The sequence below is a fragment of the Centroberyx gerrardi genome, chromosome 17 (assembly GCF_048128805.1).
Source record: "Centroberyx gerrardi isolate f3 chromosome 17, fCenGer3.hap1.cur.20231027, whole genome shotgun sequence".
NCBI lineage: Eukaryota > Metazoa > Chordata > Actinopteri > Beryciformes > Berycidae > Centroberyx > Centroberyx gerrardi.
In genome coordinates this window covers 17,993,929-18,008,051 of record NC_136013.1, presented here as the reverse complement: position 1 = coordinate 18,008,051, position 14,123 = coordinate 17,993,929, and positions in this window count along the sequence as shown.

Below are 14,123 nucleotides of genomic sequence, written 5' to 3'. Positions count from 1 at the left end.
ACTCACACAATGTCCCTCTCAGTCTTGGGTTGTGACCGGCCCATGGCATCGGCCAGGTATGTCAACTATGTTTGCCAAGCCATCCATCACCTACCTTCCCTCCTAAAACAGGAACCTTTGTTTGAAGCATACAGTTGTTAAGCCCATCCTTTGACTCCGCTCAACCTAATTTATTTCCTTATAGCTGAGGCAGAGGATTTATTGGCACCTATGTTTTGTTCTTTATTTTCCTGTTATTGTGGGCTGGGCAGCGCAAATGTGTGCCGGCGATGGTAGAAACACGGGCGTTTTGTCACGAAGAGAGATGGTGAGCTACAGTTTGGGGACACCAATGGCCCTTATCATCAGTGACCAGGGTTAGCAAATAAACACACTATGGTGAAGTCAAGCTGCATGTAAGGAAAGATTTATGGCTGCATGACGCTCACACATGACACAGAGGTTATGAAATGTTTTGATTCTTTACCAGAGTCCATGTGTCATGATGCACAGAACTAAAAGACAAGTATGTATCTTTAATTTTATGAGTCTTAGAATGTTGAAATTTGTTGTGCTATTTTTGCAAAAGAACCTATTCTTTATTTGAGTCATATTTCAGTTGTTTTTTGCATCTTATCTCACTGAAAACCATTTCAATACACTCAACTCCATACCAGTTATTCATAAAAGAACATTAAAAGGATTAAAGAAAAATGGACAAGTATATTTGAAGTTGGAAATGTTGTAATACGATGAAAGGTTTTCATCCTGGATTACAAGAAGTGCTGGATTGATGTTACCACAAACACAAACCTGAGTCACTTCGTTATTGTTGGCCAGCCCATGAACATATTTTCTGAGTGAGTTTCTGCCATGAAAACCAGTCACAGAGGTGTCAAAAGAAACCTACGTGTGAGCTGGTATGTTTGCTAAAGCACATAAGTTGGAGCCTTACTTCATTCCCTGCAACACAACCTTCATTTATCTCTTGACTTCTACTCTGTGCGAGAGAGCAGATATCACTAAATGTGCTGCGTTAATGATTGACCCGCAGCGCACCAAGCATCCTGCGTTGAGTGGCCACTTTGCCTGCTCTTGTGCTACATTTTCAGCCGTAAATGTTTGTGGTCCCACTATCCTCTCCAGCTCCCATACAGTATTATTAGCATTGGGGGTTAGGGTGGGGTCGAGACTAACTTTCAATAAAGAACCATTGGCATGCTGAGGTAAATGGAAGATAAGAGTTTGTCTCTGACCCTTTTAGTGGTTTATAAGAATGTGGCTGTGTAAACTTAATCTCCCCTTAAGATAAATGTGGCCCTGCTTTGTGAAAGCAAGTTCATGCTTTGCTTTTTTTTCCTGCCCTAAAGCCCACTTTGACAGGCATGAAATGAGTCCTGGACTTTTCATTGACAGTTCAAGATGGAGAGCAAACTGAGATTAGGGCCTGTTAATTAATTGTAGGAGGGTAAAGTGGCCCTCCATCCCATGAAAGACTTGTTCTGTTTATTGCCATCCTGCCAATCACACACAATGTTGAAATCATGAAATTGTTGTCCTTATTTGACACCACTGAGATTTCGTAATTTTGCATCACTCTTCAACTTAGATACGCCACCACCATGTATTGACACTCAATAACTCACTGCCACCATTCAGTAGCGCTATGGCAGTTACTGCATTCTGAAAAATACATCAGATAGCAATAATGTTGAGTGTGAGATTAACCTTGTGTGTTCTCCTTATCCTCTACAGATGCACATGGCTTTCATTCGAAGATACTTTTCCATTGCTGCTCACCAACTTCATCACCCTAGTTCAAGGAACCTGAAAGCACTTTCCTGTCGATGTACTTGGCTATATCTACGTCTGACCTTTCTGCCATATGTAATATCAAAGCCTCTGTCAGTGTGGAGCTGAATGGGAACAAAAGAGAGGCCTCCATTAATGATTAACTGTTCTAAAAGCCCCGGCTTTTGTATTCCCATGGTGCCCGGGCTATCTGGCCACCATGTGACATGCTCACAGCATTTTTCGAGCAGATTGGGGGAAAGCTAGTGAGCAAACACAGGTGCTTTGGAGCGGCGTTGCCGACGCTGTCAGGGACAACCACAAACAAGAGCAGCTATGCCTGGCTAAATGAATCCCCGCCCCCCCCACCCCCTCTGTCGCTAGCTAACTTGTTTGCTAGCTCCCTAGCTCTCTCACTGCAAAGCCTTCCTTCTGGAGAGTCCCCACTTCCCCCCCAAGTCCAATGTCCGCCGCAGCCGCGCTCCACAACTTCTCACACCCTCCAAAGAAACAAACAAATAAAAGTGAGGACGGCAGGCCGCTTCTTTGAGGTGATGGCATTTGCTGTGGTCACGACTAGTGGGAGAGCAAACAAATTAATGGTGTTCCAGTTTTCACTTTCCAAACCAAACTAAATGTCTTTTAGTTCAAGTGGGGCAATTCCACTGACCCTGGTGTCAAATGCTGTGTAAGGGTTGCACACTCTTGCACTTGAAGAGCCTAGAGGAGGCAATAAGAAATTAAACAGGACTTGCGGTCACGCTGTATTGGCCTGTATGGACATGATTTGTTGAAACACCTCAGAAATGACATGTTACAAATGAATCTTGAATAAATTGTGTGTGCAATAAATCCCTGTGTATGCTCATAGCGAACAGATGTTGGTTTATTTTTACTGTCTTTGTCTTTTGACCACTAAGTTTAACAAGCGATATCTAGAGCACTTAACCTTTTCATCCAGGCTAACGGCTATCCTGTGTAAAAATGACTGAGGGCGCTGTGTCGCTCAACTTTGATAAGACAATCAGATGATAGGGAGGCGTTATCTTAACATGGCTTTCCGGCTGGGAGACAAATGAACAGTGTGTGATAACAGGAACAAAAGCTTTGCTCCTATTGGCTGGCCTCTCAAAAGAAAAAAAAAATGTCAGGATGGAAAATTCACAATAGGTGCAGTTCATTTCATTTTCAATTTTCTACTTGGCCTAGGTCACAGGAACACCTTTTTATCACGCAAATATTTATATTGTCTCTTGTGGGCATTTGGGTTTCATAGACTGCAATTACCTGAGCCTATAAAGCAGTTATTATCACTGGAAAGATGATAAAAATGTTTTAAAACAAACACTTCAAATCAACGGGAGAGGAAATGAAGTTGTAAAAGAGAGAGAGACAGAGACAGAGGAAGAGAGACTGGCAGACAGACAGAGTGAATGAGAGAAAGACAGAGAGGGAGGTAGAGAGCGAGAGAGTGTGCGTGTGTGTGTGTGTGTGTGAGAGAGAGAGAGAGAGAGAGAGAGAGAGAGAGAGAGCAGAGAAGAGTGGAGGGAGGTCAAAAGGAGTTTCCTCAGAGACCAGCTACTGATCAGTAAAACGCCACTTCTGTCTGGGTTTTCTGACTTTTGCAGCCCAATTCTCAGACTCAGGGAGAGGTGTGTATACTCAAGGATTCGCTCAAGGCTTTGTTTGCTCCATTCCCAAAAAATGATTGGAAAAAATATTGGTGCCCTGACATGAAATGTTAGAACTAAAAAACCCTTGCAACCTTGTGGAAATTGTATGAATAAAACATTCCTTTTTCAAGAAAAGGTGTCATGTATTATCTTGTACAAATGTGAAATACAATTTTCTCCCCAAAAAGATTTTGGTTTTAACAGCCTTCTGTTGAATGTACTTCAATTTAGCTAAAAAGGACACATGTTGAAGTCACATTTTACCTCCTCAAACCGTTCTTTCAGGGACTCTCAGAAAGGGTCCAGAAACAGCGGAGATCTATTCGGACAAGCTCATCTCATCTCCTGCTCTGCCGCTGGATCCCTGCAGGGATTTAGCCTTCGCTGGCCGTGAGCTGAGTCTGATCAGAGGAGTTACAAATCCTCACTTTTAGGGGTCTTACTGTAATTCACAGGCCTGTTGGCCGCAGCAAAGCGCGGGGGCCCAACATCTCGAGAGGGATTTGAGACAACATCTTTGTTGCGTCCTCATTGTGCCGCGGCGAAAGTCGTCCAGCCCATTGTCAGGCCAAACTCGGCTCAGACCTCGGCTCAATCAAAGAAAAGTTTTCCAGTAATGAGGTAAGACATGAAAGCTCATTGAACACAGCGACATGCTGAAAGGCCCTTTTGATCTTGCCGGGCACAATGGTAAAATTTGAAAAGAGCAAAGTGTGCTTTAAGCAGCAATGCACCGCATTAACCCCTTGTCTTTTGACGGGCCTACACCTAGAATGAAGTAATATTCCACTCTATGGAAAATGTAATTCATGAGTAATGGCCTCCTTGAGTGGAGGGGACCTTTGTGCTAATTCTACCTGCTTCCTTTATAGATTGGGTGATCAAGGAACGGCTCGAGTTGGCCTCAATTCAAAGCTTTGTCATAGTAACTTGCTCTTGGTGCGTTCTTCTCAAGTGTTTTGGCCAATATAACACACATATTTCCCAACAGATGTAGACATTTCTATAAGTATATACTATTACTACTAATTTCATTAAAACACAGGCATGTAAAGTAGCATATCAGACAATGAGACACGTTTTGCAGGTTTATCCCTTCATACACCAACAATGGAATCAAAACCGTATTCAGAGGTACCATGAAATCCCTACAAATGAGTCCTAACCCGCGCAGCAAAGAGAACAGTACTTCAAAGTCGACCTTCTTGTTTTATGAAGAGTGATAAACCCTTAATGGCGGTGCGCTGGAGGTGGCAGCTCCTGCCCAGCAGCCAGCCCCGGCGGTCACGGGTCAGCGCAGGGGCGACTCCTTCCCCCAGTCTGTTAACTAAGTGGGCCGGCACTATCTCTGCCCATCAGCCAGCCAGGCTGCCGTCTCCCCAGAGAGCGCTCATAAAATATACCTGTCTCTGTAGAGAGATTGGTTTATAGTGGAGAGAGCGGACATCTTTTAACTCCTGTAGGTTCATTGAATGATGCCTTGGGATGGGACAAATCAGACACAGGGACTTTGCTTTTATATCTGTATGTTTTGCTACTTTTACATCTGGCTGGCTGTGATTTATAGCGCTATAGAAACTCCTTTTGACAGACAGCAGGTGAAGGCTGCACAGATATGATCAGAATCAAAACCAAAGAGCGCAGGAACAGGTGCAGCCTGCTTTTAGCTAGACATAACCAGCCAGAAAGAGTCACCAAACCTTCAACAATGTTCTCCATGGTGCATCAGCTGCCTGCTCTCCTCCTAACCCCGCCTCCCACCTAACCACACACACACAAACACACAATCCTACTGACGTCCGCCGGCACGACCCATTAGTGTGTTTTCATTTTCCGCGTGGAGCTAAGACAAAAGGTGCTTCGCTCAGGTAATGGGAGAGACTCCGAACACAATCTGGTCAGGTGGAAGGCCTCCGGGCCGCCATCGTCACGCCTGAACTGCGGCGAATGACGGATGGACAGCCGCGACGCCTCCCTCGAAGCGCAACACACATCCACCAGGCTGCCAGAAGCCTCTCGCTGTTCCAATAACCCTCTATTCACTGGATTGTCTCAGCCTCTTTTATGAATACAGCCCCGTGTCCCTCGTGTTCAATTACCTGAGTCAATATGGATGTATTGAACCCCAACATATGAGTCAAATCATAAAGTGTATATACAAGAGGATGGATGTTACGGCCATCTCAAAGCGCCAGTGAAAATTACACTGGTGATTTGCTGCCCAGGAAGTAAACAAAAAGGTAATATGGGTGTAATAATGTCCAGATATGGTTCAAATCTTCTGGGCATCTTTGTAGGTTTCCATTGAAAATGACAAGAAAATGTGTTGAGGTTTATTAGTGGGTTCAGTTTACCAGCATCCTGTGAAGAGTGAGTTAAAAATAATGCAACATATTAAAATCTATAGGCCAATAACGTTTGCGTACATGTGTTTATATGAGAGCCTTTGTGCCTAGATGTGTGCATTGTGTGTGTGAGACAGCTGCTGCTGGTTGGCACACGCAGACGCACACACACACACACACACACACACACACACACAGACACACTCAGGTAGCAGCTGGGCAGGCTCACCTGTCATATTAATAAAACCAGACAATCCCTTCCATCAGCAGCAGCAGCAGCAGCAGCAGCAGCAGCGGAGGCCCGGACTAAAGCAGACAGAGAGAGATGGAACAAAAGAACAGAGGAGAAGAGGGGGTGAGGTGAGGAGGCGTGAGGGAGAAAAGCGGCAGGATGAGAGGAGCTGGTTTAGGAATCAACCAAGAAACACATTTTTATTATATAAAAGAAAAAACAGCCAAAATTGGAGACGAATGCAAAAGAAAACAATAAGCCAAAATAAATAAATACAAATAAATAAAAAATGTTAAAATGATGAAAACATCTTACAAATTACACCCAGAGGTTTGTTTTTTTTCAGGTGTCAGTCTGTGTGATCAGACAAGAGGATTGGAGGGCAAGGCTGTGGATGATAGAGCGATGACAATACTGATAAGATAAGAAGGCCCTTTGGAGACTTTCTGTGTGTGTGTGTGTGTGTGTGTGTGTGTGTGAGTGTTTCTCGCCTGTGTCTCGGTCGGCTTCTGTGTCTGTCTTTATGAGTGTGTGTCGATCCGAGAGTGCATGTTCCTGCTTGCATGTGCGTGTTCTCTTGGCATCAGAAAAAGGCCTTGGACGAGGTGAGAGGGCCCTGGGGAGAGAGAGAGAGAGAGAGAGAGAGAGAGAGAGAGAGAGAGAGAGAGAGAGAGAGAGAGAGAGGGTGAGGGGGGGTTGAGAGAGAGAGAGAGAGAACAATAGGGGGTGGTGGAAAATGACAAGCTTCCTGACAGAGCGGGTTGTGCCGTAACAGACAAGGCCGCCCTCCCCGTCCTCCCCGTCCATTAACCCCCGGAGCGCCTAGTTGCCCGGCTAGAGCTGATTCATTGGCTGCTCCATGGGTGGGATCCTGCGTGTGTTTACTTTTACCTGTAGACTCAGAGGACTCACACTAAAGCCAATGAAGGCTCTAATGTGTCATAACTGACAGCACAATGAAAACACTTTCATGGATCCTCAAGATCATCTGACAACCCGAGTCGAAAAATCTAAATCATTCGCTGTCAGTGCACAGGAAAAGAAGCGGATAGATTTATTTCCCTCTGCAATCTGATTCGGATAACCTGAATTAGAGGAGCCTTCACCCTGAATTCTGAATGAATTGTATCCTGACAGCCTCAAAAGCCTCAGCCTAAAAAAAAAGCGAGTGCGATTAGGCTGATTACCTACATGGGTGAATTGTCAAAACGTGTCCGAGGGGAGAAGCAGGAAATGCTCCATAAAGGATCTTTTGCGACGGACTGACAGGGCCCAGTGAGCGAGCATCAATTTATGGACGGAGGCACAAAAAAGAAAGTTCCCAGTGTTCATCGGAGGCCAGTGAATCCAAAATGAACTCTCTTTATGAGGCTGACTTTGCCTCCGTGATGGCGCTGGCACAAAGCAGCCAACAAAGGGCGGCAGTAAAGGGGGAGTTGTGACAAGATAGCGGCACAAAGAGAGAATCAACTTTCACGTGGCTGAATGCGGGCAGGAGCCCGGCCCAGCTGTTTTTAATGGCGACGCATTGACAGGAGGGGAGGCTATTTTTAACCGTGTGCACTTCTTTCAGACGCGCACACAAAACCCCCCTTTCACCGAGCTTTGTCAGTAACCTGCGGTGACCTGCATTCAAGGCTGCGTCAGGGTCTCCTGCACAAAAGATGCAGGAAGAGAGGGGTGTAGAGATGTCTGCAGCTGGATGTCCAGTCCAGAGCCTGGAATCCCCCACCAGAAACACTGCAGACCTCCACTAGACCTCCAATACTGGATAATACTTAGGAATAAAAATAGTGTGGTACTTGGGATTGAAAAAATTAACAAAAGAATGCTTGCAGACACATGTGAAGCCATACGCACTAAATTTCTTACTCCATCAAACACCCTTAATGTGTGCTTGTGTGTGTAAATACACACACACACACACACACACACACACATACACACACACACACACACACACACACGCACACAAAGAATGTACAAACAAGTCGGGAAACAAAGGGCTCTTGTAACAGGGCTTGGGATCTTGATGAAAAATTCAAACAATATTAAATGGGGAGTGTCAACAGCAGACACACTTCTGGTGAGGGCCCTCCAAACAGACGGAGTAACTCAGCACACACATTACGCCGCCACAGTTCAGCCTCTTAGTGTAATGATGATGGCTGCTTTAACCGGGGCACAGCTTTTAAAACCCCTCTCCTGCGAACGGGAGGGGGTAAAAAAAAGCAAGGGTTTTGGAGTGAGGAGTCGCTGTGTCCAGGCATGTCACTTCCCCTCAGACTTACCTGCCAGCCAACGTCACGGGTCACCTGGATCCCCTCCGACCCGTCCCGCCCCATCCGCCCCCTCCCTCCCCCTCTCTAGTGACCACTTCATCAGGAGTCGCGCTCCTGAAAGACGCAGATTAAGATATCAGTGCTCCGGGATTCCAACTGTCCTCCTCCAAAACACGGAGCCGTAATGCCTTCTGACAGGCGAGCTTTAGACCCAGGCATTAGATTCTCACATCCATCAGTGATCCCTCATCTCGGGGAGAGACGGAAAAAGAAACAACTCACATAAATATGTGGACCCACCACACACACGCAAGGAAACAGAAAGGACACTTTCCTGAAACGTAGAGCGTGTCCACCTGTGTGTGTGTGTGTGTGTGTAATTATAAAAGAGAGAAAGCAGGAGAAAGTGTGTGTGTGTGTGTGTGTGTGTGTGTTTGTGTGTGTGTGTGGCTGTTGATATCCATTCCCACGCGCACATTCAGTGTTCAGTGTTTCAGAGCACATGTTGTATCCGTGTGGATACGTCAGAGTGTATCTCTATGACTCATGGTGACTCAAACTGAGCGCATTCACATGGAAATTAACATCCTAATATTATTGAGGATATATAGACAAGTAATTCAACAACACATCCTGTTCATAAAAGCTGGGATGAATTCCTATCAGGTTTATTAGCTGGAATCTATGGATATTAGTTGGGATAGTGGGATATGTAAACACCTTATCCCACTTATGATTGGTTTCTGTAGCCTGTGTTCCACTTCCAGTTCCACTTCCAAGGTAATATTTGGAATAGTCTGTTTATACGTATATACAGATGTGATATAGGATAGGAAGAGACATATTTGTTCAGACTGGCCTTTGTTTAGCCTGTCTGCAATTATGTGTGTTTTTATGTCTTATTGTTTTTTTTTTTGTCTTATTTTAACTATTTTACTTGTGTGAAGCACTTTGTGACTTTGCTCTGTGAAAGGTGCTATATAAATAAACTTTACTTTACTAACTTTACTTACATATAAACAGCTGATCCTGAATAAGACCTTAAGCGGGATAAGACTTATTAGTCATAATAGTGTGTGCATTGGGCCACGCCGCAGGGTCAGTGGCTCCACCAACACCTGTAGGCAGACGACTGTGTACTGGGCCGGCTGGGAGGGGCTAGACTAACCGTGGTCCCACACAGGAAGCAGAGCGAGCAGGTGCACTGTTATCACCTCCATAGAAAGGTAATGAAGCCGCAGTACAATCAGCAGGAAATGAACCAGCACAGCTGAACCTGAAACGCAACAACATCCAACAATATTTTGCAAATGTATATCCCCTATTTCACTCAGTTGATGTAACCGATGTACAGTTTGAAACTCTTAGAGGGAGAATTAATTTATAAGGGGGAATATTCCAACTTCTGTGCCTTGCAGGAGTACGCCTTTTGTTTATGAGCGCTCCATGTAGACTCAAAGTGGTGTGACATTTACGGGCGCCTGCTTTGAAGAGGAGCCAATTGCTCTCCAAGCAGTAAAAGAGCCACCTGCCTAGCCTCACCTGCCCTTCTGTGAAGGCTTAGTGAATAAAAACTCCCGAGTTCCAGCGTCAGCTATACCCTGCCCAGTAGCTACTGTACTGTGCAGCACACCTTCAAAATCCCCCCAATTTTGGCTCTTGCAACAGACAGAAGGAGGATATAAAGAAGGAGAGCTGCTTTCTTTTCAGTGTCTCCCCTCGGCTAAGTCTGGGGTAAGCCTGCTAATCCCGCTTGGTGTGATGACTCACAACGGGTGTGGCCAATGTGTTCCCAAAGATATCTTTTCCACCGTCTGAATATCAATAGGAATGTTTATGTTGGCTTCGTGAATCGTGTTGTGTGGCGTGTAATAGTTTCTAATGGCCGCTGAAGACGTCTCCTGTGTTTACATTTACAATACAAGTTCTGTGTGAACGGTAGAAAACAACAACAACGATCAACAAAACCTAAAACGCGTCATTCAGGGTGATATTTATTCCCGTGTTTGGTCGCTCTCAACCCAGTTATGTATGTGTGGTGTGTGTCTGTGTGTGTGTGTGTGTGTGTGTGTGTGTGTGTGTGTGTGTGAGTGTGAGTGTTTGGGTTTGCACATATGTGTGTGTGTATATATGTGTGAGAGGGAGAGAATTGGGCCAGTGTCCCACCTAATTGTTATTGCGTCTGTGTTTGGCCTGGAGACAGTCGATAGGAATCAGCACTGAGCCTGGAGAGGGTGGGGGGTGGGGTGTGTGGGGTGGGGGGCGGGGGGGGGTGCTGTGTCTCCCACTTCCCAGTGTCTTAGTTGTAATGCATCCCTCCACTAACAGGGATCAAGGTATTAGGGATTCAGGTTATTTGTATTGATTTTATGTGCTGTCATGCTGGGCTCGAGGACGCCCTCATATTTGTGGAAATTGCAAATTCCACCTCGGAAATGTCACCAGCGTTTAATCTCTTCCTGAGTGGTCAATACGGGACCCTCGCTCCGCTCCGACCACGTTTATTAAACAGAGACCAAGCGTTCCCCCGGTTACCATGACACCGCGCAGTGCGGAGCGGGATTGGTCCGCGCTCGATGGCAACATGGGAGCGAGGAAGTCAAAATTCAACATTAATAACTTCTGATAAGATCTGGATCTATGGTATTGAGATTGGAGAGTTGACTCTGGATTAGATTCACCACAGGGAGGAGTATTCATAATGGGGTTCAGGAGTCAGGCTGAAAGAGCGTCATCAGAGGTCATTTTGAAACATCCTTACCTACTGTGCTGTAAGTCAGCCTGATTCGCAATATTGTGTTCTCCCAAAAACTGTTAAATGCTTGGTTATAATTTGTAAAATATATTAAAAAAATCAACTATTCACTCATAAACTAAGGTCAGTGTGTCATTATTCCACGAAGGCTCTTCAAGGTCCATAAAGGCAAACCGCTTTGTTGCATCTGCCAACATTTGCATGCCATTATCATCTTTGCTTTATCCGTGTCATAGCAAATGTTTCTCTTTCTCCAGTGTTTACAGGAATGGCCGAGCACCCCCTCCTCTCTCCATTCACCACAATCAAATTTACTCTGGCTTGAGTACACGTTTAGTGGGGACCATTTGTTTGAGGCAAACACTTAGGGCCCTCGTATGTCATTGACCAATGTCCACAAATATAATCCTATCAAGTTCAATCTGAGAATGTCCTACGCCGTTGTTTTCCTAATGCAATAAATGAAAATAATCCCATCTGTCTTGTTTTAATATGGAGTCATCTCCCTTTTGGAGCGTATTATGGACTTCCTCACGCCTTCTCTCTTCTATTTGTACGAGTGAGTCTGGACAAACTCACCGATGATATCGTGATGGGTTTCACAAACACTTAAGTCCTACTGTTGACATCCACCACACTTTAAGTATTTACAGTACAACTAGAGGAGCGGCACGGCTAACAAACATGAACCAGGCGGGGCAGGCGGTATGTGTGAACGCACCCTTTCTGCTTGTTGATAAACCCCTGCTTCTTCACTGGCCCTCGGTTGACATGTACCTACAGAGAAAGCCTTAGCAAAACAAGCGGGACCCATGTAAATATGCAGTGCCCAACAGTGGCACACGCAGTGTTGGCTTACATACTGCTAGTGGTGTTTTTCTTTTTACCTCCAAATTTGCTCGGAAAACTAATCATGGTCTGATAAAGCCCATGGTAAATATGGGAGAGATTGACACCCACATGTCAAAGTTTACATAGCCGGACCAAGTGTACATATAGGGCCGGGGAATCAGGGGGCCGAGCACGGCTGCACTGGGCTGGCCTGACCTCAGCGGGGCTACGCTGGGGACACAGACACTTTGTGAGAGAAGCCATAGAGGAGGAAGATTAGAGCAAGACCTGATCCAGGGAGGGGGTTTGTTTGAGGATACACTTTCCCCGCTGTATATTGTGGGTTAAAAGTGGAAATCTGGGCAGTGTCATCAGCATAATGTGTACACTTTATGAAATCATCTTAAAAATTATTTTTTCTTTTTTTGGGGGTTCATCGGTTGATGCGTTCATGGTTATGATATCGCTGCTTATTGTCTCTCACCTCTTCCTCGAAATACATTGAAATCAGCCTCCTTCTTGCCAGTTGCTGTCAGCCATCCAATTGCTTGATAATCCACAGCAAAGACAGTGCAGCGAACAGAAAAGGTTAACCCCTGACTGATGTGTCTGATGTTAATCTATAGATCAATTAGGGAGAGGCACACTGGGTCAAGCTACAGATATTGCAGCGGCTATTAGTTCCCCTATCTGCCATTATTACACAGTCACATGCTCAAACATTGCGCTGGGTTGGTATGCTAGGCACAGATGCCTAGGGTAAACAGACAGGCCTACGAGGCTTGCACAAAATATTGATCTGACAGCAGATGGGAACCTTGATATCAGCCATTCAGTTTTTCCGTGTCTGTGTATTCTTATGTGTGCATGTGTTGGGACATTTGTGGCAAATGTGTTTGGAAAATATATTTAATGGTACATATTGTTTGTTTAAAATGCCTCAAGTTAGAATATTTCACTTAAATGCAATTTCAAATTTCCAATGTCAGCTTTAGCATGTGATGGTACGGTCTATTCTGCCATGATTCATATTGCACAAGAATGAATGTGGGTTTACATTTTACAATATTTCTACTATATATAATTATTTGCAATTTTACATGCAAAGTGCTTCGGCAAAAGCAACCTATCCTCTAGTTCACACTGTAATGGTTATAATATTTAGTCCAAAAGAACTGCGTCTGAATTTGTATTTTATCTTGCAGACAGCAGATGCCATACATTTTCTCATCTGTCTCTCTTCCTCAAAGGCACGATACCTTCAAACTGCTGGATTCTTCAGTAGATTAAGCATTTCCCCAGTCCTAAACCTAAAACTAGTTTTACAAAAGTTGCAAAACCCGTGTTGAAATGGGGCCTTTGTGCGCTCTAATTTACAAGATAATAGAGAAAAGCTACTAGATGTAAGCTGGATACAAGCAAGAGTCATGAGGTGCAGTTCACATAACATTTTGAGATTTACATTTTATATGACATTCTTCAAACTGAACTTTTGCTCTCCCGCATTATAATCTGATCCTAGAGGCATATTTTCTCTCCAAAATACCAAACAAAGCATGAAACACATGCATCAGCTTCTTTTGTGGCGTTAAGCTGGGTCTAAAAGAGGGAAGGCTTGTCAGTGAGAAAAGATGGATTGAAATTTTCCATTACTTCATTCAAAGCTTCCCGTTCAGTTTCGCTGAATTACCTTGATGGTGAAATAACTCTGTGGAGATAAAGTGATGCCATGTCTAATGCCTTGTCTATTGGCAGAAAGAAGGAATCAAGTTCTTAAATCCCCTTTCTAGGGATCTAAATTCATGCATGTTTTGTCTGATCAAAAAGACTCACGCTGTGAAAAATGTCAACAGTGGTGACCCATTTATTGGTATGGGATGGTTCTTTCTTTGCAAAGCTGGCAACTATATTGGAGCATCACGTCATGAGGAAGAAATGCAAGTACTCTCAGTAGTTATGAATAGCCGATCTCTGTATATGAAATTTGGATTTCTATGAATGGGTTCGACTGGGTCACATATTTCTACGGACTATCCCCGTGCTCCACAATACGGACAACTTGTCCAAATAGCACTGATGGGGTAATCCAGCATTCCTCAATCCTAAAACCTCATAGGATCATCTCAGCAGGGGTATGGAGGCATATTCACGACTAATTATGTTTCTATATCTTCCTACTCCTCCTCTCTGTGGTCCAGAGCTCCATGGTGTGTCGTGGCCCTGGGGATCAATCAC